The sequence below is a fragment of the Microtus oregoni genome, unplaced genomic scaffold (genome assembly GCF_018167655.1).
Source record: "Microtus oregoni isolate MIOR12 unplaced genomic scaffold, Mior012 000005F_ref0000423, whole genome shotgun sequence".
Classification (NCBI taxonomy): domain Eukaryota; kingdom Metazoa; phylum Chordata; class Mammalia; order Rodentia; family Cricetidae; genus Microtus; species Microtus oregoni.
The window spans coordinates 57127019-57154533 of NW_024543064.1; positions in this window are offsets into that span (position 1 = coordinate 57127019).

Below are 27515 nucleotides of genomic sequence, written 5' to 3' on the forward strand. Positions count from 1 at the left end.
TTTCTTGCTTTCTCTACTTCTTTCTTTTAAATTTTAAACACTTTACCATTCTTCTTTTCTGTCCCAAGCCTATACCTATTTTTGAGCTGTAAATTGTAATGAGGCTTTGTTAAATATTCTGAATCTATCTTTCCTGTATGTCTCTCTTTTTCTGACCACATTAGTCTCTAATTTGATAAACCTCATGGCTGGCATCAGAGCTTGGAGCTTGATGGCTTGATCCAACACCATCCTCAGGTTTCTGAGAGATTCACTTCATGACAGAGGGAGTAGCTACAGCCATGTTTATTGCCACAACTCCATGGAGATTCCAGGTCCCTGAAACCTCTAAGATACATGCTGTCCACAATTCATAAGCAACCTTAAGTGTCTTGTGGCAGGGTCTCTTAAAAGGGCTGCAGATTTTAGCAGCTAAAGCTGAGTCAGGAATTTTCCCTTGAATGAGTTGGGCTCCGCTCTAGCAAAGAGAGCCAACCCAGGAAATGGCTGCCACCAAGAAGCCATGCTAAATGATGTTTTTTTTTTTTCTGTCTGGAATTAGATCCCAGGCTCTCTCAAGTTTTGTGGATGCAGTTGTACAACTTTGGGGCACCATGTGCTGCGTGAATTTGCAGGCAGCCTGGCCTAAAGAGGGAGAAATTCCTCTTTAAAAAAAATAAGATCAACCAACAAAGACAAATTCTATTATCAATGCAATGTGACCCAGCTGTATTCTGAGAATTTCACACCAGAAGGAATTCTTATTAATCACAGCTGTCATGGCAATGGAAACTGCATGACCTTGTCCTAATTAGACATGCAAAGCACATTCTGGGTGTGTCTACTCGGGGACCCAGTGAGGAGCAAATCCCTTTGAACTCTTTCTTGAATTGCACTCATTCATTGGATGAGTTGCCCAAAGTAGTTCCCCTTTTCCAGCCTCTAACCGATTTATCAAAAAACGTCAGGTCCTTTAAACAGGCTTCCCTCCAAGAGAAGGGAGAGACCAGATTTGGGGTGGCCAAGGATTCCAGGAAATTTCCAAAATATCCTGCGGTCAAAACACCCTGAGAAGTTGGCTAAAGAAGAGGACACTCTGACTTCTAAGAGCCTAGGTAAAGACCTTATTACCTAAGAAATCTAGCATGGTGGCTCCACCCTACAAGGGCGTGGCCAGCCAAAGCTCCTTCTCTTAATCCCTGGCCACTGCTGGGTAAACTCTATAAAAAGGGGGCCAGAGAGCCCTGGAGCTGGGTTTCGTTTTCACCCAGCGACATCTTCAGCCACCCTGAAGGTCTGAAGTCCTAATAATACCCAGCTGAGGTTTCTCAGTGTGGTTTGGTCAAACACCAAGTAGCTGTCTGGGTCTTATACTGGAATACCCAGGAGAACATTAAGCTACCAGGACTGAAAAGCTACTTGCTCGTCAAGATGTCCGACTATCCCAGGACCACTGAGGAAATTGATCAGGACTTCGAGGATGCGTATTACGTAATGTGGAAAGTAGAGCAAAGCCTGTCTGGATTTCAGCAAGGATCCTGGAATCCTCAGATTACCCATGATATCCTGTTCTCTGGGAATCAGATGGTAACTCCCGAAGGGTATCAGGCTTTTGATGAACTGAAGAAGAAAGACGGCGATGTCCAGATGAACCACTATGCCCAGATGCCATCCTGGGGTCCAATGTCAATCCAGGATGGTGAAAAGAGCCACAGTAGGAATGAGATGTCAGCCTACAGAGGTGACCAGGATTTCTGGGCGCATCAACACAGGACAAGTCCAGTGGGTAGCCAGCCTCTCTGGGACGATCTTCTTCAAACTCCTGGATTGGACATCATTCAACATGGAGGCACCTCCCCAAGACGGAGTGAGGCATGCAACCTCTTCCAGGGTTTGGACAATACTCCCAGATGGAAAGACAATTCCTTGGGTCAGGTGAAGACCACCTCAGTAGATGAGAATGTCTGCTCAGGTCAGAAGCCATCACCCACTGTTGGAGGAAGAAGTGACAGTGTTGAGAAGACTTCATCTGGAAACCAAACCTTACATGTGGATGGTTCTACATACCCTGCCAGTTCCTTTGTGGCCAAAGGTCAAAATCAAGAGAGCTTTTCACAAATCCCTTCGGGCCTGGAACAGCTTCCACAGGAGAAGTCACACCTGGACACTCAGAGTCCCGGGACCCAGAAGAATTCTGACACTGGGAGATTCTTGTGTACCTACCAGGGCTGTGGGAAATCTTACACAAAGTCTTTCCACCTCAAAGACCACATGAAGAAGCACACTGGGGAGAAGGCCTATGTGTGCAGTGAGCCTGGATGCCAGTGGAAATTTTACCGCTCTGGAGACCTCCAAAGACACAAAAGAAAGCATGGGGGACAGCGTCTTCACCCTTGTGCCAAGTGCGACAAGAATTTTTCCAGATTGAATTATCTCAAGCAACACCAGAAGGTGTGTCCTGGAGCCTTATCAAATCCTGGAACCTGACTGCACACAAAGAGTATCTTACCTCGTAAAATTCGGTTGTTTCCTACTCTAAACATTGTCAACAAGAACTGTTTGTTACTGTTGTTTTTAGATGAAAAATTAAATAAACACTGAGGCTTTGAAACGCTTTCAAGTGATTTCAGACCAATTATTTCGCATAGGTACTGGGGTTTTCTTAAGTCTCTCATTCCTCTTTTGTTTGTTTGATGCAGACCGTGTCGATTTAGGGAAGAATGGCAGCCCTGCAACTCATGACGTCCAGCCTCTTCATTTCTGTACGCTGCGAATAAAGGTGTAAGCCACTAGGACTGACTGACTTACATTTTAGTACTCAGAGTTTACACACATTTCTTTAACTCGTGGTGGGTTGCTGTTACTACTTGGGGCGACAGTGCTTGAGCAAAATGTGTTGACTGACATTTATGCCCCACCAGGTGCCACGGCCATGGAGTCCCAAATAATCATAGGGACCGCTGCATAAATCATAAAATGGTTGGCCTTGAATCTCAGGATTCTTATTAATTAATACTTCCATCTTCCATTTACCCATTGTTCTCTTCTCTGTGAGCCAAGTGGCTTGGTACCTAAGTCGGCGAGGCAGTAGCATCCCTGTCCTCTGCATCTGGGAGAGGACCTCAATCTGAGTTTTTACTCTTCCCAGCATTCTCCTGGTCTCTCTGTCCCACCTCTACTTCCTGACTGTTAGCCTGCTTAACCTTTCTGCCTGGCTACAAGCCAATCAGAATTTTTTAAATATAAAATTGAATAAATAATACAATTGAAAGGGTACATAGCATTGTCCCACAGCACTTCCCCCACCCATTACTTATGTAAAAAACAAAACAAAATATAGAAAAAAACCAAGAGCTCTAAATCAAATCTCTATGGTCATCTTTTCTGCTGTCCACAATCCATAACAACTTGTAACCAAGATTCTAAAGAAAGGCAGACATCCATAATCCAGTTTTTGGGAACGTGGATGGAGGTTTGCAGGCTTCTTCTTGATGATTGGGGACACTGATCAACTTAGGGGGACCTAAAGACCCTTTAAGATTATGGTCAAATCCTGATGGGAAAATTCTGTGAGGCTTGATCTTCTCAGCCCACCATCTTGAAAGAGCTCTGGATGCAGAACTCAGAGGAAAACGCGGCAGAAATCCTCTGAAATGTTACATCATCTGGACCATCTGATATTCTTAGAGGGTCTTCAAGGGGTCTTCCTATCACAAACCTGATTTCTCTAACACAGAAAGAATCTACAGCCTTTCATTTCCTGCGCAAGCAAAAACAAAACCTCTCCTCGCTGGAACATACGTTTTTACTTAAATGTTGAAGTCAAGTCCTGTTCCAAATATCTATGTTGACCTAATGCAGCACTGTGTATAATCAGGTATCTTTTAGCAACTACTGCTCCTTCCAAAGCCATCGCACAATTTCAAGGCAACACAATCGCATACAGTATCCTTACTCTCTGGGTATTTTATAGCTTACGTGTCTTTATTTTAAACTGTGTTTCTTTTATTTTTTTTATTTTTTAATTTTTGGCTTTTCGAGGCAGGATTGGGCTTGTGCCTCTGTGGCTGTCCTGGGATGCACACTATGGAACATGCTGTCTTTCACTCAGAGAGATCTGCCTGCCTCTGTCTTTCTTGTGTTGGGCTGAAAGATGTGCTTGCTAGCACACTCAAACAATGACTTTCTGTCTTTCTTTCTTGCTTTCTCTACTTCTTTCTTTTAAATTTTAAACACTTTACCATTCTTCTTTTCTGTCCCAAGCCTATACCTATTTTTGAGCTGTAAATTGTAATGAGGCTTTGTTAAATATTCTGAATCTATCTTTCCTGTATGTCTCTCTTTTTCTGACCACATTAGTCTCTAATTTGATAAACCTCATGGCTGGCATCAGAGCTTGGAGCTTGATGGCTTGATCCAACACCATCCTCAGGTTTCTGAGAGATTCACTTCATGACAGAGGGAGTAGCTACAGCCATGTTTATTGCCACAACTCCATGGAGATTCCAGGTCCCTGAAACCTCTAAGATACATGCTGTCCACAATTCATAAGCAACCTTAAGTGTCTTGTGGCAGGGTCTCTTAAAAGGGCTGCAGATTTTAGCAGCTAAAGCTGAGTCAGGAATTTTCCCTTGAATGAGTTGGGCTCCGCTCTAGCAAAGAGAGCCAACCCAGGAAATGGCTGCCACCAAGAAGCCATGCTTAATGATGTTTTTTTTTTTTTTTTTCTGTCTGGAATTAGATCCCAGGCTCTCTCAAGTTTTGTGGATGCAGTTGTACAACTTTGGGGCACCATGTGCTGCGTGAATTTGCAGGCAGCCTGGCCTAAAGAGGGAGAAATTCCTCTTTAAAAAAAATAAGATCAACCAACAAAGACAAATTCTATTATCAATGCAATGTGACCCAGCTGTATTCTGAGAATTTCACACCAGAAGGAATTCTTATTAATCACAGCTGTCATGGCAATGGAAACTGCATGACCTTGTCCTAATTAGACATGCAAAGCACATTCTGGGTGTGTCTACTCGGGGACCCAGTGAGGAGCAAATCCCTTTGAACTCTTTCTTGAATTGCACTCATTCATTGGATGAGTTGCCCAAAGTAGTTCCCCTTTTCCAGCCTCTAACCGATTTATCAAAAAACGTCAGGTCCTTTAAACAGGCTTCCCTCCAAGAGAAGGGAGAGACCAGATTTGGGGTGGCCAAGGATTCCAGGAAATTTCCAAAATATCCTGCGGTCAAAACACCCTGAGAAGTTGGCTAAAGAAGAGGACACTCTGACTTCTAAGAGCCTAGGTAAAGACCTTATTACCTAAGAAATCTAGCATGGTGGCTCCACCCTACAAGGGCGTGGCCAGCCAAAGCTCCTTCTCTTAATCCCTGGCCACTGCTGGGTAAACTCTATAAAAAGGGGGCCAGAGAGCCCTGGAGCTGGGTTTCGTTTTCACCCAGCGACATCTTCAGCCACCCTGAAGGTCTGAAGTCCTAATAATACCCAGCTGAGGTTTCTCAGTGTGGTTTGGTCAAACACCAAGTAGCTGTCTGGGTCTTATACTGGAATACCCAGGAGAACATTAAGCTACCAGGACTGAAAAGCTACTTGCTCGTCAAGATGTCCGACTATCCCAGGACCACTGAGGAAATTGATCAGGACTTCGAGGATGCGTATTACGTAATGTGGAAAGTAGAGCAAAGCCTGTCTGGATTTCAGCAAGGATCCTGGAATCCTCAGATTACCCATGATATCCTGTTCTCTGGGAATCAGATGGTAACTCCCGAAGGGTATCAGGCTTTTGATGAACTGAAGAAGAAAGACGGCGATGTCCAGATGAACCACTATGCCCAGATGCCATCCTGGGGTCCAATGTCAATCCAGGATGGTGAAAAGAGCCACAGTAGGAATGAGATGTCAGCCTACAGAGGTGACCAGGATTTCTGGGCGCATCAACACAGGACAAGTCCAGTGGGTAGCCAGCCTCTCTGGGACGATCTTCTTCAAACTCCTGGATTGGACATCATTCAACATGGAGGCACCTCCCCAAGACGGAGTGAGGCATGCAACCTCTTCCAGGGTTTGGACAATACTCCCAGATGGAAAGACAATTCCTTGGGTCAGGTGAAGACCACCTCAGTAGATGAGAATGTCTGCTCAGGTCAGAAGCCATCACCCACTGTTGGAGGAAGAAGTGACAGTGTTGAGAAGACTTCATCTGGAAACCAAACCTTACATGTGGATGGTTCTACATACCCTGCCAGTTCCTTTGTGGCCAAAGGTCAAAATCAAGAGAGCTTTTCACAAATCCCTTCGGGCCTGGAACAGCTTCCACAGGAGAAGTCACACCTGGACACTCAGAGTCCCGGGACCCAGAAGAATTCTGACACTGGGAGATTCTTGTGTACCTACCAGGGCTGTGGGAAATCTTACACAAAGTCTTTCCACCTCAAAGACCACATGAAGAAGCACACTGGGGAGAAGGCCTATGTGTGCAGTGAGCCTGGATGCCAGTGGAAATTTTACCGCTCTGGAGACCTCCAAAGACACAAAAGAAAGCATGGGGGACAGCGTCTTCACCCTTGTGCCAAGTGCGACAAGAATTTTTCCAGATTGAATTATCTCAAGCAACACCAGAAGGTGTGTCCTGGAGCCTTATCAAATCCTGGAACCTGACTGCACACAAAGAGTATCTTACCTCGTAAAATTCGGTTGTTTCCTACTCTAAACATTGTCAACAAGAACTGTTTGTTACTGTTGTTTTTAGATGAAAAATTAAATAAACACTGAGGCTTTGAAACGCTTTCAAGTGATTTCAGACCAATTATTTCGCATAGGTACTGGGGTTTTCTTAAGTCTCTCATTCCTCTTTTGTTTGTTTGATGCAGACCGTGTCGATTTAGGGAAGAATGGCAGCCCTGCAACTCATGACGTCCAGCCTCTTCATTTCTGTAGGCTGCGAATAAAGGTGTAAGCCACTAGGACTGACTGACTTACATTTTAGTACTCAGAGTTTACACACATTTCTTTAACTCGTGGTGGGTTGCTGTTACTTCTTGGGGCGACAGTGCTTGAGCAAAATGTGTTGACTGACATTTATGCCCCACCAGGTGCCACGGCCATGGAGTCCCAAATAATCATAGGGACCGCTGCATAAATCATAAAATGGTTGGCCTTGAATCTCAGGATTCTTATTAATTAATACTTCCATCTTCCATTTACCCATTGTTCTCTTCTCTGTGAGCCAAGTGGCTTGGTACCTAAGTCGGCGAGGCAGTAGCATCCCTGTCCTCTGCATCTGGGAGAGGACCTCAATCTGAGTTTTTACTCTTCCCAGCATTCTCCTGGTCTCTCTGTCCCACCTCTACTTCCTGACTGTTAGCCTGCTTAACCTTTCTGCCTGGCTACAAGCCAATCAGAATTTTTTAAATATAAAATTGAATAAAAAATACAATTGAAAGGGTACATAGCATTGTCCCACAGCACTTCCCCCACCCATTACTTATGTAAAAAACAAAACAAAATATAGCAAAAAACCAAGAGCTCTAAATCAAATCTCTATGGTCATCTTTTCTGCTGTCCACAATCCATAACAACTTGTAACCAAGATTCTAAAGAAAGGCAGACATCCATAATCCAGTTTTTGGGAACGTGGATGGAGGTTTGCAGGCTTCTTCTTGATGATTGGGGACACTGATCAACTTAGGGGGACCTAAAGACCCTTTAAGATTATGGTCAAATCCTGATGGGAAAATTCTGTGAGGCTTGATCTTCTCAGCCCACCATCTTGAAAGAGCTCTGGATGCAGAACTCAGAGGAAAACGCGGCAGAAATCCTCTGAAATGTTACATCATCTGGACCATCTGATATTCTTAGAGGGTCTTCAAGGGGTCTTCCTATCACAAACCTGATTTCTCTAACACAGAAAGAATCTACAGCCTTTCATTTCCTGCGCAAGCAAAAACAAAACCTCTCCTCGCTGGAACATACGTTTTTACTTAAATGTTGAAGTCAAGTCCTGTTCCAAATATCTATGTTGACCTAATGCAGCACTGTGTATAATCAGGTATCTTTTAGCAACTACTGCTCCTTCCAAAGCCATCGCACAATTTCAAGGCAACACAATCGCATACAGTATCCTTACTCTCTGGGTATTTTATAGCTTACGTGTCTTTATTTTAAACTGTGTTTCTTTTATTTTTTTTATTTTTTAATTTTTGGCTTTTCGAGGCAGGATTGGGCTTGTGCCTCTGTGGCTGTCCTGGGATGCACACTATGGAACATGCTGTCTTTCACTCAGAGAGATCTGCCTGCCTCTGTCTTTCTTGTGTTGGGCTGAAAGATGTGCTTGCTAGCACACTCAAACAATGACTTTCTGTCTTTCTTTCTTGCTTTCTCTACTTCTTTCTTTTAAATTTTAAACACTTTACCATTCTTCTTTTCTGTCCCAAGCCTATACCTATTTTTGAGCTGTAAATTGTAATGAGGCTTTGTTAAATATTCTGAATCTATCTTTCCTGTATGTCTCTCTTTTTCTGACCACATTAGTCTCTAATTTGATAAACCTCATGGCTGGCATCAGAGCTTGGAGCTTGATGGCTTGATCCAACACCATCCTCAGGTTTCTGAGAGATTCACTTCATGACAGAGGGAGTAGCTACAGCCATGTTTATTGCCACAACTCCATGGAGATTCCAGGTCCCTGAAACCTCTAAGATACATGCTGTCCACAATTCATAAGCAAACTTAAGTGTCTTGTGGCAGGGTCTCTTAAAAGGGCTGCAGATTTTAGCAGCTAAAGCTGAGTCAGGAATTTTCCCTTGAATGAGTTGGGCTCCGCTCTAGCAAAGAGAGCCAACCCAGGAAATGGCTGCCACCAAGAAGCCATGCTTAATGATGTTTTTTTTTTTTTCTGTCTGGAATTAGATCCCAGGCTCTCTCAAGTTTTGTGGATGCAGTTGTACAACTTTGGGGCACCATGTGCTGCGTGAATTTGCAGGCAGCCTGGCCTAAAGAGGGAGAAATTCCTCTTTTAAAAAAATAAGATCAACCAACAAAGACAAATTCTATTATCAATGCAATGTGACCCAGCTGTATTCTGAGAATTTCACACCAGAAGGAATTCTTATTAATCACAGCTGTCATGGCAATGGAAACTGCATGACCTTGTCCTAATTAGACATGCAAAGCACATTCTGGGTGTGTCTACTCGGGGACCCAGTGAGGAGCAAATCCCTTTGAACTCTTTCTTGAATTGCACTCATTCATTGGATGAGTTGCCCAAAGTAGTTCCCCTTTTCCAGCCTCTAACCGATTTATCAAAAAACGTCAAGTCCTTTAAACAGGCTTCCCTCCAAGAGAAGGGAGAGACCAGATTTGGGGTGGCCAAGGATTCCAGGAAATTTCCAAAATATCCTGCGGTCAAAACACCCTGAGAAGTTGGCTAAAGAAGAGGACACTCTGACTTCTAAGAGCCTAGGTAAAGACCTTATTACCTAAGAAATCTAGCATGGTGGCTCCACCCTACAAGGGCGTGGCCAGCCAAAGCTCCTTCTCTTAATCCCTGGCCACTGCTGGGTAAACTCTATAAAAAGGGGGCCAGAGAGCCCTGGAGCTGGGTTTCGTTTTCACCCAGCGACATCTTCAGCCACCCTGAAGGTCTGAAGTCCTAATAATACCCAGCTGAGGTTTCTCAGTGTGGTTTGGTCAAACACCAAGTAGCTGTCTGGGTCTTATACTGGAATACCCAGGAGAACATTAAGCTACCAGGACTGAAAAGCTACTTGCTCGTCAAGATGTCCGACTATCCCAGGACCACTGAGGAAATTGATCAGGACTTCGAGGATGCGTATTACGTAATGTGGAAAGTAGAGCAAAGCCTGTCTGGATTTCAGCAAGGATCCTGGAATCCTCAGATTACCCATGATATCCTGTTCTCTGGGAATCAGATGGTAACTCCCGAAGGGTATCAGGCTTTTGATGAACTGAAGAAGAAAGACGGCGATGTCCAGATGAACCACTATGCCCAGATGCCATCCTGGGGTCCAATGTCAATCCAGGATGGTGAAAAGAGCCACAGTAGGAATGAGATGTCAGCCTACAGAGGTGACCAGGATTTCTGGGCGCATCAACACAGGACAAGTCCAGTGGGTAGCCAGCCTCTCTGGGACGATCTTCTTCAAACTCCTGGATTGGACATCATTCAACATGGAGGCACCTCCCCAAGACGGAGTGAGGCATGCAACCTCTTCCAGGGTTTGGACAATACTCCCAGATGGAAAGACAATTCCTTGGGTCAGGTGAAGACCACCTCAGTAGATGAGAATGTCTGCTCAGGTCAGAAGCCATCACCCACTGTTGGAGGAAGAAGTGACAGTGTTGAGAAGACTTCATCTGGAAACCAAACCTTACATGTGGATGGTTCTACATACCCTGCCAGTTCCTTTGTGGCCAAAGGTCAAAATCAAGAGAGCTTTTCACAAATCCCTTCGGGCCTGGAACAGCTTCCACAGGAGAAGTCACACCTGGACACTCAGAGTCCCGGGACCCAGAAGAATTCTGACACTGGGAGATTCTTGTGTACCTACCAGGGCTGTGGGAAATCTTACACAAAGTCTTTCCACCTCAAAGACCACATGAAGAAGCACACTGGGGAGAAGGCCTATGTGTGCAGTGAGCCTGGATGCCAGTGGAAATTTTACCGCTCTGGAGACCTCCAAAGACACAAAAGAAAGCATGGGGGACAGCGTCTTCACCCTTGTGCCAAGTGCGACAAGAATTTTTCCAGATTGAATTATCTCAAGCAACACCAGAAGGTGTGTCCTGGAGCCTTATCAAATCCTGGAACCTGACTGCACACAAAGAGTATCTTACCTCGTAAAATTCGGTTGTTTCCTACTCTAAACATTGTCAACAAGAACTGTTTGTTACTGTTGTTTTTAGATGAAAAATTAAATAAACACTGAGGCTTTGAAACGCTTTCAAGTGATTTCAGACCAATTATTTCGCATAGGTACTGGGGTTTTCTTAAGTCTCTCATTCCTCTTTTGTTTGTTTGATGCAGACCGTGTCGATTTAGGGAAGAATGGCAGCCCTGCAACTCATGACGTCCAGCCTCTTCATTTCTGTACGCTGCGAATAAAGGTGTAAGCCACTAGGACTGACTGACTTACATTTTAGTACTCAGAGTTTACACACATTTCTTTAACTCGTGGTGGGTTGCTGTTACTTCTTGGGGCGACAGTGCTTGAGCAAAATGTGTTGACTGACATTTATGCCCCACCAGGTGCCACGGCCATGGAGTCCCAAATAATCATAGGGACCGCTGCATAAATCATAAAATGGTTGGCCTTGAATCTCAGGATTCTTATTAATTAATACTTCCATCTTCCATTTACCCATTGTTCTCTTCTCTGTGAGCCAAGTGGCTTGGTACCTAAGTCGGCGAGGCAGTAGCATCCCTGTCCTCTGCATCTGGGAGAGGACCTCAATCTGAGTTTTTACTCTTCCCAGCATTCTCCTGGTCTCTCTGTCCCACCTCTACTTCCTGACTGTTAGCCTGCTTAACCTTTCTGCCTGGCTACAAGCCAATCAGAATTTTTTAAATATAAAATTGAATAAAAAATACAATTGAAAGGGTACATAGCATTGTCCCACAGCACTTCCCCCACCCATTACTTATGTAAAAAACAAAACAAAATATAGCAAAAAACCAAGAGCTCTAAATCAAATCTCTATGGTCATCTTTTCTGCTGTCCACAATCCATAACAACTTGTAACCAAGATTCTAAAGAAAGGCAGACATCCATAATCCAGTTTTTGGGAACGTGGATGGAGGTTTGCAGGCTTCTTCTTGATGATTGGGGACACTGATCAACTTAGGGGGACCTAAAGACCCTTTAAGATTATGGTCAAATCCTGATGGGAAAATTCTGTGAGGCTTGATCTTCTCAGCCCACCATCTTGAAAGAGCTCTGGATGCAGAACTCAGAGGAAAACGCGGCAGAAATCCTCTGAAATGTTACATCATCTGGACCATCTGATATTCTTAGAGGGTCTTCAAGGGGTCTTCCTATCACAAACCTGATTTCTCTAACACAGAAAGAATCTACAGCCTTTCATTTCCTGCGCAAGCAAAAACAAAACCTCTCCTCGCTGGAACATACGTTTTTACTTAAATGTTGAAGTCAAGTCCTGTTCCAAATATCTATGTTGACCTAATGCAGCACTGTGTATAATCAGGTATCTTTTAGCAACTACTGCTCCTTCCAAAGCCATCGCACAATTTCAAGGCAACACAATCGCATACAGTATCCTTACTCTCTGGGTATTTTATAGCTTACGTGTCTTTATTTTAAACTGTGTTTCTTTTATTTTTTTTATTTTTTAATTTTTGGCTTTTCGAGGCAGGATTGGGCTTGTGCCTCTGTGGCTGTCCTGGGATGCACACTATGGAACATGCTGTCTTTCACTCAGAGAGATCTGCCTGCCTCTGTCTTTCTTGTGTTGGGCTGAAAGATGTGCTTGCTAGCACACTCAAACAATGACTTTCTGTCTTTCTTTCTTGCTTTCTCTACTTCTTTCTTTTAAATTTTAAACACTTTACCATTCTTCTTTTCTGTCCCAAGCCTATACCTATTTTTGAGCTGTAAATTGTAATGAGGCTTTGTTAAATATTCTGAATCTATCTTTCCTGTATGTCTCTCTTTTTCTGACCACATTAGTCTCTAATTTGATAAACCTCATGGCTGGCATCAGAGCTTGGAGCTTGATGGCTTGATCCAACACCATCCTCAGGTTTCTGAGAGATTCACTTCATGACAGAGGGAGTAGCTACAGCCATGTTTATTGCCACAACTCCATGGAGATTCCAGGTCCCTGAAACCTCTAAGATACATGCTGTCCACAATTCATAAGCAACCTTAAGTGTCTTGTGGCAGGGTCTCTTAAAAGGGCTGCAGATTTTAGCAGCTAAAGCTGAGTCAGGAATTTTCCCTTGAATGAGTTGGGCTCCGCTCTAGCAAAGAGAGCCAACCCAGGAAATGGCTGCCACCAAGAAGCCATGCTTAATGATGTTTTTTTTTTTTTCTGTCTGGAATTAGATCCCAGGCTCTCTCAAGTTTTGTGGATGCAGTTGTACAACTTTGGGGCACCATGTGCTGCGTGAATTTGCAGGCAGCCTGGCCTAAAGAGGGAGAAATTCCTCTTTAAAAAAAATAAGATCAACCAACAAAGACAAATTCTATTATCAATGCAATGTGACCCAGCTGTATTCTGAGAATTTCACACCAGAAGGAATTCTTATTAATCACAGCTGTCATGGCAATGGAAACTGCATGACCTTGTCCTAATTAGACATGCAAAGCACATTCTGGGTGTGTCTACTCGGGGACCCAGTGAGGAGCAAATCCCTTTGAACTCTTTCTTGAATTGCACTCATTCATTGGATGAGTTGCCCAAAGTAGTTCCCCTTTTCCAGCCTCTAACCGATTTATCAAAAAACGTCAGGTCCTTTAAACAGGCTTCCCTCCAAGAGAAGGGAGAGACCAGATTTGGGGTGGCCAAGGATTCCAGGAAATTTCCAAAATATCCTGCGGTCAAAACACCCTGAGAAGTTGGCTAAAGAAGAGGACACTCTGACTTCTAAGAGCCTAGGTAAAGACCTTATTACCTAAGAAATCTAGCATGGTGGCTCCACCCTACAAGGGCGTGGCCAGCCAAAGCTCCTTCTCTTAATCCCTGGCCACTGCTGGGTAAACTCTATAAAAAGGGGGCCAGAGAGCCCTGGAGCTGGGTTTCGTTTTCACCCAGCGACATCTTCAGCCACCCTGAAGGTCTGAAGTCCTAATAATACCCAGCTGAGGTTTCTCAGTGTGGTTTGGTCAAACACCAAGTAGCTGTCTGGGTCTTATACTGGAATACCCAGGAGAACATTAAGCTACCAGGACTGAAAAGCTACTTGCTCGTCAAGATGTCCGACTATCCCAGGACCACTGAGGAAATTGATCAGGACTTCGAGGATGCGTATTACGTAATGTGGAAAGTAGAGCAAAGCCTGTCTGGATTTCAGCAAGGATCCTGGAATCCTCAGATTACCCATGATATCCTGTTCTCTGGGAATCAGATGGTAACTCCCGAAGGGTATCAGGCTTTTGATGAACTGAAGAAGAAAGACGGCGATGTCCAGATGAACCACTATGCCCAGATGCCATCCTGGGGTCCAATGTCAATCCAGGATGGTGAAAAGAGCCACAGTAGGAATGAGATGTCAGCCTACAGAGGTGACCAGGATTTCTGGGCGCATCAACACAGGACAAGTCCAGTGGGTAGCCAGCCTCTCTGGGACGATCTTCTTCAAACTCCTGGATTGGACATCATTCAACATGGAGGCACCTCCCCAAGACGGAGTGAGGCATGCAACCTCTTCCAGGGTTTGGACAATACTCCCAGATGGAAAGACAATTCCTTGGGTCAGGTGAAGACCACCTCAGTAGATGAGAATGTCTGCTCAGGTCAGAAGCCATCACCCACTGTTGGAGGAAGAAGTGACAGTGTTGAGAAGACTTCATCTGGAAACCAAACCTTACATGTGGATGGTTCTACATACCCTGCCAGTTCCTTTGTGGCCAAAGGTCAAAATCAAGAGAGCTTTTCACAAATCCCTTCGGGCCTGGAACAGCTTCCACAGGAGAAGTCACACCTGGACACTCAGAGTCCCGGGACCCAGAAGAATTCTGACACTGGGAGATTCTTGTGTACCTACCAGGGCTGTGGGAAATCTTACACAAAGTCTTTCCACCTCAAAGACCACATGAAGAAGCACACTGGGGAGAAGGCCTATGTGTGCAGTGAGCCTGGATGCCAGTGGAAATTTTACCGCTCTGGAGACCTCCAAAGACACAAAAGAAAGCATGGGGGACAGCGTCTTCACCCTTGTGCCAAGTGCGACAAGAATTTTTCCAGATTGAATTATCTCAAGCAACACCAGAAGGTGTGTCCTGGAGCCTTATCAAATCCTGGAACCTGACTGCACACAAAGAGTATCTTACCTCGTAAAATTCGGTTGTTTCCTACTCTAAACATTGTCAACAAGAACTGTTTGTTACTGTTGTTTTTAGATGAAAAATTAAATAAACACTGAGGCTTTGAAACGCTTTCAAGTGATTTCAGACCAATTATTTCGCATAGGTACTGGGGTTTTCTTAAGTCTCTCATTCCTCTTTTGTTTGTTTGATGCAGACCGTGTCGATTTAGGGAAGAATGGCAGCCCTGCAACTCATGACGTCCAGCCTCTTCATTTCTGTAGGCTGCGAATAAAGGTGTAAGCCACTAGGACTGACTGACTTACATTTTAGTACTCAGAGTTTACACACATTTCTTTAACTCGTGGTGGGTTGCTGTTACTTCTTGGGGCGACAGTGCTTGAGCAAAATGTGTTGACTGACATTTATGCCCCACCAGGTGCCACGGCCATGGAGTCCCAAATAATCATAGGGACCGCTGCATAAATCATAAAATGGTTGGCCTTGAATCTCAGGATTCTTATTAATTAATACTTCCATCTTCCATTTACCCATTGTTCTCTTCTCTGTGAGCCAAGTGGCTTGGTACCTAAGTCGGCGAGGCAGTAGCATCCCTGTCCTCTGCATCTGGGAGAGGACCTCAATCTGAGTTTTTACTCTTCCCAGCATTCTCCTGGTCTCTCTGTCCCACCTCTACTTCCTGACTGTTAGCCTGCTTAACCTTTCTGCCTGGCTACAAGCCAATCAGAATTTTTTAAATATAAAATTGAATAAAAAATACAATTGAAAGGGTACATAGCATTGTCCCACAGCACTTCCCCCACCCATTACTTATGTAAAAAACAAAACAAAATATAGCAAAAAACCAAGAGCTCTAAATCAAATCTCTATGGTCATCTTTTCTGCTGTCCACAATCCATAACAACTTGTAACCAAGATTCTAAAGAAAGGCAGACATCCATAATCCAGTTTTTGGGAACGTGGATGGAGGTTTGCAGGCTTCTTCTTGATGATTGGGGACACTGATCAACTTAGGGGGACCTAAAGACCCTTTAAGATTATGGTCAAATCCTGATGGGAAAATTCTGTGAGGCTTGATCTTCTCAGCCCACCATCTTGAAAGAGCTCTGGATGCAGAACTCAGAGGAAAACGCGGCAGAAATCCTCTGAAATGTTACATCATCTGGACCATCTGATATTCTTAGAGGGTCTTCAAGGGGTCTTCCTATCACAAACCTGATTTCTCTAACACAGAAAGAATCTACAGCCTTTCATTTCCTGCGCAAGCAAAAACAAAACCTCTCCTCGCTGGAACATACGTTTTTACTTAAATGTTGAAGTCAAGTCCTGTTCCAAATATCTATGTTGACCTAATGCAGCACTGTGTATAATCAGGTATCTTTTAGCAACTACTGCTCCTTCCAAAGCCATCGCACAATTTCAAGGCAACACAATCGCATACAGTATCCTTACTCTCTGGGTATTTTATAGCTTACGTGTCTTTATTTTAAACTGTGTTTCTTTTATTTTTTTTATTTTTTAATTTTTGGCTTTTCGAGGCAGGATTGGGCTTGTGCCTCTGTGGCTGTCCTGGGATGCACACTATGGAACATGCTGTCTTTCACTCAGAGAGATCTGCCTGCCTCTGTCTTTCTTGTGTTGGGCTGAAAGATGTGCTTGCTAGCACACTCAAACAATGACTTTCTGTCTTTCTTTCTTGCTTTCTCTACTTCTTTCTTTTAAATTTTAAACACTTTACCATTCTTCTTTTCTGTCCCAAGCCTATACCTATTTTTGAGCTGTAAATTGTAATGAGGCTTTGTTAAATATTCTGAATCTATCTTTCCTGTATGTCTCTCTTTTTCTGACCACATTAGTCTCTAATTTGATAAACCTCATGGCTGGCATCAGAGCTTGGAGCTTGATGGCTTGATCCAACACCATCCTCAGGTTTCTGAGAGATTCACTTCATGACAGAGGGAGTAGCTACAGCCATGTTTATTGCCACAACTCCATGGAGATTCCAGGTCCCTGAAACCTCTAAGATACATGCTGTCCACAATTCATAAGCAAACTTAAGTGTCTTGTGGCAGGGTCTCTTAAAAGGGCTGCAGATTTTAGCAGCTAAAGCTGAGTCAGGAATTTTCCCTTGAATGAGTTGGGCTCCGCTCTAGCAAAGAGAGCCAACCCAGGAAATGGCTGCCACCAAGAAGCCATGCTTAATGATGTTTTTTTTTTTTTCTGTCTGGAATTAGATCCCAGGCTCTCTCAAGTTTTGTGGATGCAGTTGTACAACTTTGGGGCACCATGTGCTGCGTGAATTTGCAGGCAGCCTGGCCTAAAGAGGGAGAAATTCCTCTTTAAAAAAAATAAGATCAACCAACAAAGACAAATTCTATTATCAATGCAATGTGACCCAGCTGTATTCTGAGAATTTCACACCAGAAGGAATTCTTATTAATCACAGCTGTCATGGCAATGGAAACTGCATGACCTTGTCCTAATTAGACATGCAAAGCACATTCTGGGTGTGTCTACTCGGGGACCCAGTGAGGAGCAAATCCCTTTGAACTCTTTCTTGAATTGCACTCATTCATTGGATGAGTTGCCCAAAGTAGTTCCCCTTTTCCAGCCTCTAACCGATTTATCAAAAAACGTCAAGTCCTTTAAACAGGCTTCCCTCCAAGAGAAGGGAGAGACCAGATTTGGGGTGGCCAAGGATTCCAGGAAATTTCCAAAATATCCTGCGGTCAAAACACCCTGAGAAGTTGGCTAAAGAAGAGGACACTCTGACTTCTAAGAGCCTAGGTAAAGACCTTATTACCTAAGAAATCTAGCATGGTGGCTCCACCCTACAAGGGCGTGGCCAGCCAAAGCTCCTTCTCTTAATCCCTGGCCACTGCTGGGTAAACTCTATAAAAAGGGGGCCAGAGAGCCCTGGAGCTGGGTTTCGTTTTCACCCAGCGACATCTTCAGCCACCCTGAAGGTCTGAAGTCCTAATAATACCCAGCTGAGGTTTCTCAGTGTGGTTTGGTCAAACACCAAGTAGCTGTCTGGGTCTTATACTGGAATACCCAGGAGAACATTAAGCTACCAGGACTGAAAAGCTACTTGCTCGTCAAGATGTCCGACTATCCCAGGACCACTGAGGAAATTGATCAGGACTTCGAGGATGCGTATTACGTAATGTGGAAAGTAGAGCAAAGCCTGTCTGGATTTCAGCAAGGATCCTGGAATCCTCAGATTACCCATGATATCCTGTTCTCTGGGAATCAGATGGTAACTCCCGAAGGGTATCAGGCTTTTGATGAACTGAAGAAGAAAGACGGCGATGTCCAGATGAACCACTATGCCCAGATGCCATCCTGGGGTCCAATGTCAATCCAGGATGGTGAAAAGAGCCACAGTAGGAATGAGATGTCAGCCTACAGAGGTGACCAGGGTTTCTGGGCGCATCAACACAGGACAAGTCCAGTGGGTAGCCAGCCTCTCTGGGACGATCTTCTTCAAACTCCTGGATTGGACATCATTCAACATGGAGGCACCTCCCCAAGACGGAGTGAGGCATGCAACCTCTTCCAGGGTTTGGACAATACTCCCAGATGGAAAGACAATTCCTTGGGTCAGGTGAAGACCACCTCAGTAGATGAGAATGTCTGCTCAGGTCAGAAGCCATCACCCACTGTTGGAGGAAGAAGTGACAGTGTTGAGAAGACTTCATCTGGAAACCAAACCTTACATGTGGATGGTTCTACATACCCTGCCAGTTCCTTTGTGGCCAAAGGTCAAAATCAAGAGAGCTTTTCACAAATCCCTTCGGGCCTGGAACAGCTTCCACAGGAGAAGTCACACCTGGACACTCAGAGTCCCGGGACCCAGAAGAATTCTGACACTGGGAGATTCTTGTGTACCTACCAGGGCTGTGGGAAATCTTACACAAAGTCTTTCCACCTCAAAGACCACATGAAGAAGCACACTGGGGAGAAGGCCTATGTGTGCAGTGAGCCTGGATGCCAGTGGAAATTTTACCGCTCTGGAGACCTCCAAAGACACAAAAGAAAGCATGGGGGACAGCGTCTTCACCCTTGTGCCAAGTGCGACAAGAATTTTTCCAGATTGAATTATCTCAAGCAACACCAGAAGGTGTGTCCTGGAGCCTTATCAAATCCTGGAACCTGACTGCACACAAAGAGTATCTTACCTCGTAAAATTCGGTTGTTTCCTACTCTAAACATTGTCAACAAGAACTGTTTGTTACTGTTGTTTTTAGATGAAAAATTAAATAAACACTGAGGCTTTGAAACGCTTTCAAGTGATTTCAGACCAATTATTTCGCATAGGTACTGGGGTTTTCTTAAGTCTCTCATTCCTCTTTTGTTTGTTTGATGCAGACCGTGTCGATTTAGGGAAGAATGGCAGCCCTGCAACTCATGACGTCCAGCCTCTTCATTTCTGTACGCTGCGAATAAAGGTGTAAGCCACTAGGACTGACTGACTTACATTTTAGTACTCAGAGTTTACACACATTTCTTTAACTCGTGGTAGGTTGCTGTTACTACTTGGGGCGACAGTGCTTGAGCAAAATGTGTTGACTGACATTTATGCCCCACCAGGTGCCACGGCCATGGAGTCCCAAATAATCATAGGGACCGCTGCATAAATCATAAAATGGTTGGCCTTGAATCTCAGGATTCTTATTAATTAATACTTCCATCTTCCATTTACCCATTGTTCTCTTCTCTGTGAGCCAAGTGGCTTGGTACCTAAGTCGGCGAGGCAGTAGCATCCCTGTCCTCTGCATCTGGGAGAGGACCTCAATCTGAGTTTTTACTCTTCCCAGCATTCTCCTGGTCTCTCTGTCCCACCTCTACTTCCTGACTGTTAGCCTGCTTAACCTTTCTGCCTGGCTACAAGCCAATCAGAATTTTTTAAATATAAAATTGAATAAAAAATACAATTGAAAGGGTACATAGCATTGTCCCACAGCACTTCCCCCACCCATTACTTATGTAAAAAACAAAACAAAATATAGCAAAAAACCAAGAGCTCTAAATCAAATCTCTATGGTCATCTTTTCTGCTGTCCACAATCCATAACAACTTGTAACCAAGATTCTAAAGAAAGGCAGACATCCATAATCCAGTTTTTGGGAACGTGGATGGAGGTTTGCAGGCTTCTTCTTGATGATTGGGGACACTGATCAACTTAGGGGGACCTAAAGACCCTTTAAGATTATGGTCAAATCCTGATGGGAAAATTCTGTGAGGCTTGATCTTCTCAGCCCACCATCTTGAAAGAGCTCTGGATGCAGAACTCAGAGGAAAACGCGGCAGAAATCCTCTGAAATGTTACATCATCTGGACCATCTGATATTCTTAGAGGGTCTTCAAGGGGTCTTCCTATCACAAACCTGATTTCTCTAACACAGAAAGAATCTACAGCCTTTCATTTCCTGCGCAAGCAAAAACAAAACCTCTCCTCGCTGGAACATACGTTTTTACTTAAATGTTGAAGTCAAGTCCTGTTCCAAATATCTATGTTGACCTAATGCAGCACTGTGTATAATCAGGTATCTTTTAGCAACTACTGCTCCTTCCAAAGCCATCGCACAATTTCAAGGCAACACAATCGCATACAGTATCCTTACTCTCTGGGTATTTTATAGCTTACGTGTCTTTATTTTAAACTGTGTTTCTTTTATTTTTTTTATTTTTTAATTTTTGGCTTTTCGAGGCAGGATTGGGCTTGTGCCTCTGTGGCTGTCCTGGGATGCACACTATGGAACATGCTGTCTTTCACTCAGAGAGATCTGCCTGCCTCTGTCTTTCTTGTGTTGGGCTGAAAGATGTGCTTGCTAGCACACTCAAACAATGACTTTCTGTCTTTCTTTCTTGCTTTCTCTACTTCTTTCTTTTAAATTTTAAACACTTTACCATTCTTCTTTTCTGTCCCAAGCCTATACCTATTTTTGAGCTGTAAATTGTAATGAGGCTTTGTTAAATATTCTGAATCTATCTTTCCTGTATGTCTCTCTTTTTCTGACCACATTAGTCTCTAATTTGATAAACCTCATGGCTGGCATCAGAGCTTGGAGCTTGATGGCTTGATCCAACACCATCCTCAGGTTTCTGAGAGATTCACTTCATGACAGAGGGAGTAGCTACAGCCATGTTTATTGCCACAACTCCATGGAGATTCCAGGTCCCTGAAACCTCTAAGATACATGCTGTCCACAATTCATAAGCAACCTTAAGTGTCTTGTGGCAGGGTCTCTTAAAAGGGCTGCAGATTTTAGCAGCTAAAGCTGAGTCAGGAATTTTCCCTTGAATGAGTTGGGCTCCGCTCTAGCAAAGAGAGCCAACCCAGGAAATGGCTGCCACCAAGAAGCCATGCTTAATGATGTTTTTTTTTTTTTTCTGTCTGGAATTAGATCCCAGGCTCTCTCAAGTTTTGTGGATGCAGTTGTACAACTTTGGGGCACCATGTGCTGCGTGAATTTGCAGGCAGCCTGGCCTAAAGAGGGAGAAATTCCTCTTTAAAAAAAATAAGATCAACCAACAAAGACAAATTCTATTATCAATGCAATGTGACCCAGCTGTATTCTGAGAATTTCACACCAGAAGGAATTCTTATTAATCACAGCTGTCATGGCAATGGAAACTGCATGACCTTGTCCTAATTAGACATGCAAAGCACATTCTGGGTGTGTCTACTCGGGGACCCAGTGAGGAGCAAATCCCTTTGAACTCTTTCTTGAATTGCACTCATTCATTGGATGAGTTGCCCAAAGTAGTTCCCCTTTTCCAGCCTCTAACCGATTTATCAAAAAACGTCAGGTCCTTTAAACAGGCTTCCCTCCAAGAGAAGGGAGAGACCAGATTTGGGGTGGCCAAGGATTCCAGGAAATTTCCAAAATATCCTGCGGTCAAAACACCCTGAGAAGTTGGCTAAAGAAGAGGACACTCTGACTTCTAAGAGCCTAGGTAAAGACCTTATTACCTAAGAAATCTAGCATGGTGGCTCCACCCTACAAGGGCGTGGCCAGCCAAAGCTCCTTCTCTTAATCCCTGGCCACTGCTGGGTAAACTCTATAAAAAGGGGGCCAGAGAGCCCTGGAGCTGGGTTTCGTTTTCACCCAGCGACATCTTCAGCCACCCTGAAGGTCTGAAGTCCTAATAATACCCAGCTGAGGTTTCTCAGTGTGGTTTGGTCAAACACCAAGTAGCTGTCTGGGTCTTATACTGGAATACCCAGGAGAACATTAAGCTACCAGGACTGAAAAGCTACTTGCTCGTCAAGATGTCCGACTATCCCAGGACCACTGAGGAAATTGATCAGGACTTCGAGGATGCGTATTACGTAATGTGGAAAGTAGAGCAAAGCCTGTCTGGATTTCAGCAAGGATCCTGGAATCCTCAGATTACCCATGATATCCTGTTCTCTGGGAATCAGATGGTAACTCCCGAAGGGTATCAGGCTTTTGATGAACTGAAGAAGAAAGACGGCGATGTCCAGATGAACCACTATGCCCAGATGCCATCCTGGGGTCCAATGTCAATCCAGGATGGTGAAAAGAGCCACAGTAGGAATGAGATGTCAGCCTACAGAGGTGACCAGGATTTCTGGGCGCATCAACACAGGACAAGTCCAGTGGGTAGCCAGCCTCTCTGGGACGATCTTCTTCAAACTCCTGGATTGGACATCATTCAACATGGAGGCACCTCCCCAAGACGGAGTGAGGCATGCAACCTCTTCCAGGGTTTGGACAATACTCCCAGATGGAAAGACAATTCCTTGGGTCAGGTGAAGACCACCTCAGTAGATGAGAATGTCTGCTCAGGTCAGAAGCCATCACCCACTGTTGGAGGAAGAAGTGACAGTGTTGAGAAGACTTCATCTGGAAACCAAACCTTACATGTGGATGGTTCTACATACCCTGCCAGTTCCTTTGTGGCCAAAGGTCAAAATCAAGAGAGCTTTTCACAAATCCCTTCGGGCCTGGAACAGCTTCCACAGGAGAAGTCACACCTGGACACTCAGAGTCCCGGGACCCAGAAGAATTCTGACACTGGGAGATTCTTGTGTACCTACCAGGGCTGTGGGAAATCTTACACAAAGTCTTTCCACCTCAAAGACCACATGAAGAAGCACACTGGGGAGAAGGCCTATGTGTGCAGTGAGCCTGGATGCCAGTGGAAATTTTACCGCTCTGGAGACCTCCAAAGACACAAAAGAAAGCATGGGGGACAGCGTCTTCACCCTTGTGCCAAGTGCGACAAGAATTTTTCCAGATTGAATTATCTCAAGCAACACCAGAAGGTGTGTCCTGGAGCCTTATCAAATCCTGGAACCTGACTGCACACAAAGAGTATCTTACCTCGTAAAATTCGGTTGTTTCCTACTCTAAACATTGTCAACAAGAACTGTTTGTTACTGTTGTTTTTAGATGAAAAATTAAATAAACACTGAGGCTTTGAAACGCTTTCAAGTGATTTCAGACCAATTATTTCGCATAGGTACTGGGGTTTTCTTAAGTCTCTCATTCCTCTTTTGTTTGTTTGATGCAGACCGTGTCGATTTAGGGAAGAATGGCAGCCCTGCAACTCATGACGTCCAGCCTCTTCATTTCTGTAGGCTGCGAATAAAGGTGTAAGCCACTAGGACTGACTGACTTACATTTTAGTACTCAGAGTTTACACACATTTCTTTAACTCGTGGTGGGTTGCTGTTACTTCTTGGGGCGACAGTGCTTGAGCAAAATGTGTTGACTGACATTTATGCCCCACCAGGTGCCACGGCCATGGAGTCCCAAATAATCATAGGGACCGCTGCATAAATCATAAAATGGTTGGCCTTGAATCTCAGGATTCTTATTAATTAATACTTCCATCTTCCATTTACCCATTGTTCTCTTCTCTGTGAGCCAAGTGGCTTGGTACCTAAGTCGGCGAGGCAGTAGCATCCCTGTCCTCTGCATCTGGGAGAGGACCTCAATCTGAGTTTTTACTCTTCCCAGCATTCTCCTGGTCTCTCTGTCCCACCTCTACTTCCTGACTGTTAGCCTGCTTAACCTTTCTGCCTGGCTACAAGCCAATCAGAATTTTTTAAATATAAAATTGAATAAAAAATACAATTGAAAGGGTACATAGCATTGTCCCACAGCACTTCCCCCACCCATTACTTATGTAAAAAACAAAACAAAATATAGCAAAAAACCAAGAGCTCTAAATCAAATCTCTATGGTCATCTTTTCTGCTGTCCACAATCCATAACAACTTGTAACCAAGATTCTAAAGAAAGGCAGACATCCATAATCCAGTTTTTGGGAACGTGGATGGAGGTTTGCAGGCTTCTTCTTGATGATTGGGGACACTGATCAACTTAGGGGGACCTAAAGACCCTTTAAGATTATGGTCAAATCCTGATGGGAAAATTCTGTGAGGCTTGATCTTCTCAGCCCACCATCTTGAAAGAGCTCTGGATGCAGAACTCAGAGGAAAACGCGGCAGAAATCCTCTGAAATGTTACATCATCTGGACCATCTGATATTCTTAGAGGGTCTTCAAGGGGTCTTCCTATCACAAACCTGATTTCTCTAACACAGAAAGAATCTACAGCCTTTCATTTCCTGCGCAAGCAAAAACAAAACCTCTCCTCGCTGGAACATACGTTTTTACTTAAATGTTGAAGTCAAGTCCTGTTCCAAATATCTATGTTGACCTAATGCAGCACTGTGTATAATCAGGTATCTTTTAGCAACTACTGCTCCTTCCAAAGCCATCGCACAATTTCAAGGCAACACAATCGCATACAGTATCCTTACTCTCTGGGTATTTTATAGCTTACGTGTCTTTATTTTAAACTGTGTTTCTTTTATTTTTTTTATTTTTTAATTTTTGGCTTTTCGAGGCAGGATTGGGCTTGTGCCTCTGTGGCTGTCCTGGGATGCACACTATGGAACATGCTGTCTTTCACTCAGAGAGATCTGCCTGCCTCTGTCTTTCTTGTGTTGGGCTGAAAGATGTGCTTGCTAGCACACTCAAACAATGACTTTCTGTCTTTCTTTCTTGCTTTCTCTACTTCTTTCTTTTAAATTTTAAACACTTTACCATTCTTCTTTTCTGTCCCAAGCCTATACCTATTTTTGAGCTGTAAATTGTAATGAGGCTTTGTTAAATATTCTGAATCTATCTTTCCTGTATGTCTCTCTTTTTCTGACCACATTAGTCTCTAATTTGATAAACCTCATGGCTGGCATCAGAGCTTGGAGCTTGATGGCTTGATCCAACACCATCCTCAGGTTTCTGAGAGATTCACTTCATGACAGAGGGAGTAGCTACAGCCATGTTTATTGCCACAACTCCATGGAGATTCCAGGTCCCTGAAACCTCTAAGATACATGCTGTCCACAATTCATAAGCAAACTTAAGTGTCTTGTGGCAGGGTCTCTTAAAAGGGCTGCAGATTTTAGCAGCTAAAGCTGAGTCAGGAATTTTCCCTTGAATGAGTTGGGCTCCGCTCTAGCAAAGAGAGCCAACCCAGGAAATGGCTGCCACCAAGAAGCCATGCTTAATGATGTTTTTTTTTTTTTTTCTGTCTGGAATTAGATCCCAGGCTCTCTCAAGTTTTGTGGATGCAGTTGTACAACTTTGGGGCACCATGTGCTGCGTGAATTTGCAGGCAGCCTGGCCTAAAGAGGGAGAAATTCCTCTTTAAAAAAAATAAGATCAACCAACAAAGACAAATTCTATTATCAATGCAATGTGACCCAGCTGTATTCTGAGAATTTCACACCAGAAGGAATTCTTATTAATCACAGCTGTCATGGCAATGGAAACTGCATGACCTTGTCCTAATTAGACATGCAAAGCACATTCTGGGTGTGTCTACTCGGGGACCCAGTGAGGAGCAAATCCCTTTGAACTCTTTCTTGAATTGCACTCATTCATTGGATGAGTTGCCCAAAGTAGTTCCCCTTTTCCAGCCTCTAACCGATTTATCAAAAAACGTCAGGTCCTTTAAACAGGCTTCCCTCCAAGAGAAGGGAGAGACCAGATTTGGGGTGGCCAAGGATTCCAGGAAATTTCCAAAATATCCTGCGGTCAAAACACCCTGAGAAGTTGGCTAAAGAAGAGGACACTCTGACTTCTAAGAGCCTAGGTAAAGACCTTATTACCTAAGAAATCTAGCATGGTGGCTCCACCCTACAAGGGCGTGGCCAGCCAAAGCTCCTTCTCTTAATCCCTGGCCACTGCTGGGTAAACTCTATAAAAAGGGGGCCAGAGAGCCCTGGAGCTGGGTTTCGTTTTCACCCAGCGACATCTTCAGCCACCCTGAAGGTCTGAAGTCCTAATAATACCCAGCTGAGGTTTCTCAGTGTGGTTTGGTCAAACACCAAGTAGCTGTCTGGGTCTTATACTGGAATACCCAGGAGAACATTAAGCTACCAGGACTGAAAAGCTACTTGCTCGTCAAGATGTCCGACTATCCCAGGACCACTGAGGAAATTGATCAGGACTTCGAGGATGCGTATTACGTAATGTGGAAAGTAGAGCAAAGCCTGTCTGGATTTCAGCAAGGATCCTGGAATCCTCAGATTACCCATGATATCCTGTTCTCTGGGAATCAGATGGTAACTCCCGAAGGGTATCAGGCTTTTGATGAACTGAAGAAGAAAGACGGCGATGTCCAGATGAACCACTATGCCCAGATGCCATCCTGGGGTCCAATGTCAATCCAGGATGGTGAAAAGAGCCACAGTAGGAATGAGATGTCAGCCTACAGAGGTGACCAGGATTTCTGGGCGCATCAACACAGGACAAGTCCAGTGGGTAGCCAGCCTCTCTGGGACGATCTTCTTCAAACTCCTGGATTGGACATCATTCAACATGGAGGCACCTCCCCAAGACGGAGTGAGGCATGCAACCTCTTCCAGGGTTTGGACAATACTCCCAGATGGAAAGACAATTCCTTGGGTCAGGTGAAGACCACCTCAGTAGATGAGAATGTCTGCTCAGGTCAGAAGCCATCACCCACTGTTGGAGGAAGAAGTGACAGTGTTGAGAAGACTTCATCTGGAAACCAAACCTTACATGTGGATGGTTCTACATACCCTGCCAGTTCCTTTGTGGCCAAAGGTCAAAATCAAGAGAGCTTTTCACAAATCCCTTCGGGCCTGGAACAGCTTCCACAGGAGAAGTCACACCTGGACACTCAGAGTCCCGGGACCCAGAAGAATTCTGACACTGGGAGATTCTTGTGTACCTACCAGGGCTGTGGGAAATCTTACACAAAGTCTTTCCACCTCAAAGACCACATGAAGAAGCACACTGGGGAGAAGGCCTATGTGTGCAGTGAGCCTGGATGCCAGTGGAAATTTTACCGCTCTGGAGACCTCCAAAGACACAAAAGAAAGCATGGGGGACAGCGTCTTCACCCTTGTGCCAAGTGCGACAAGAATTTTTCCAGATTGAATTATCTCAAGCAACACCAGAAGGTGTGTCCTGGAGCCTTATCAAATCCTG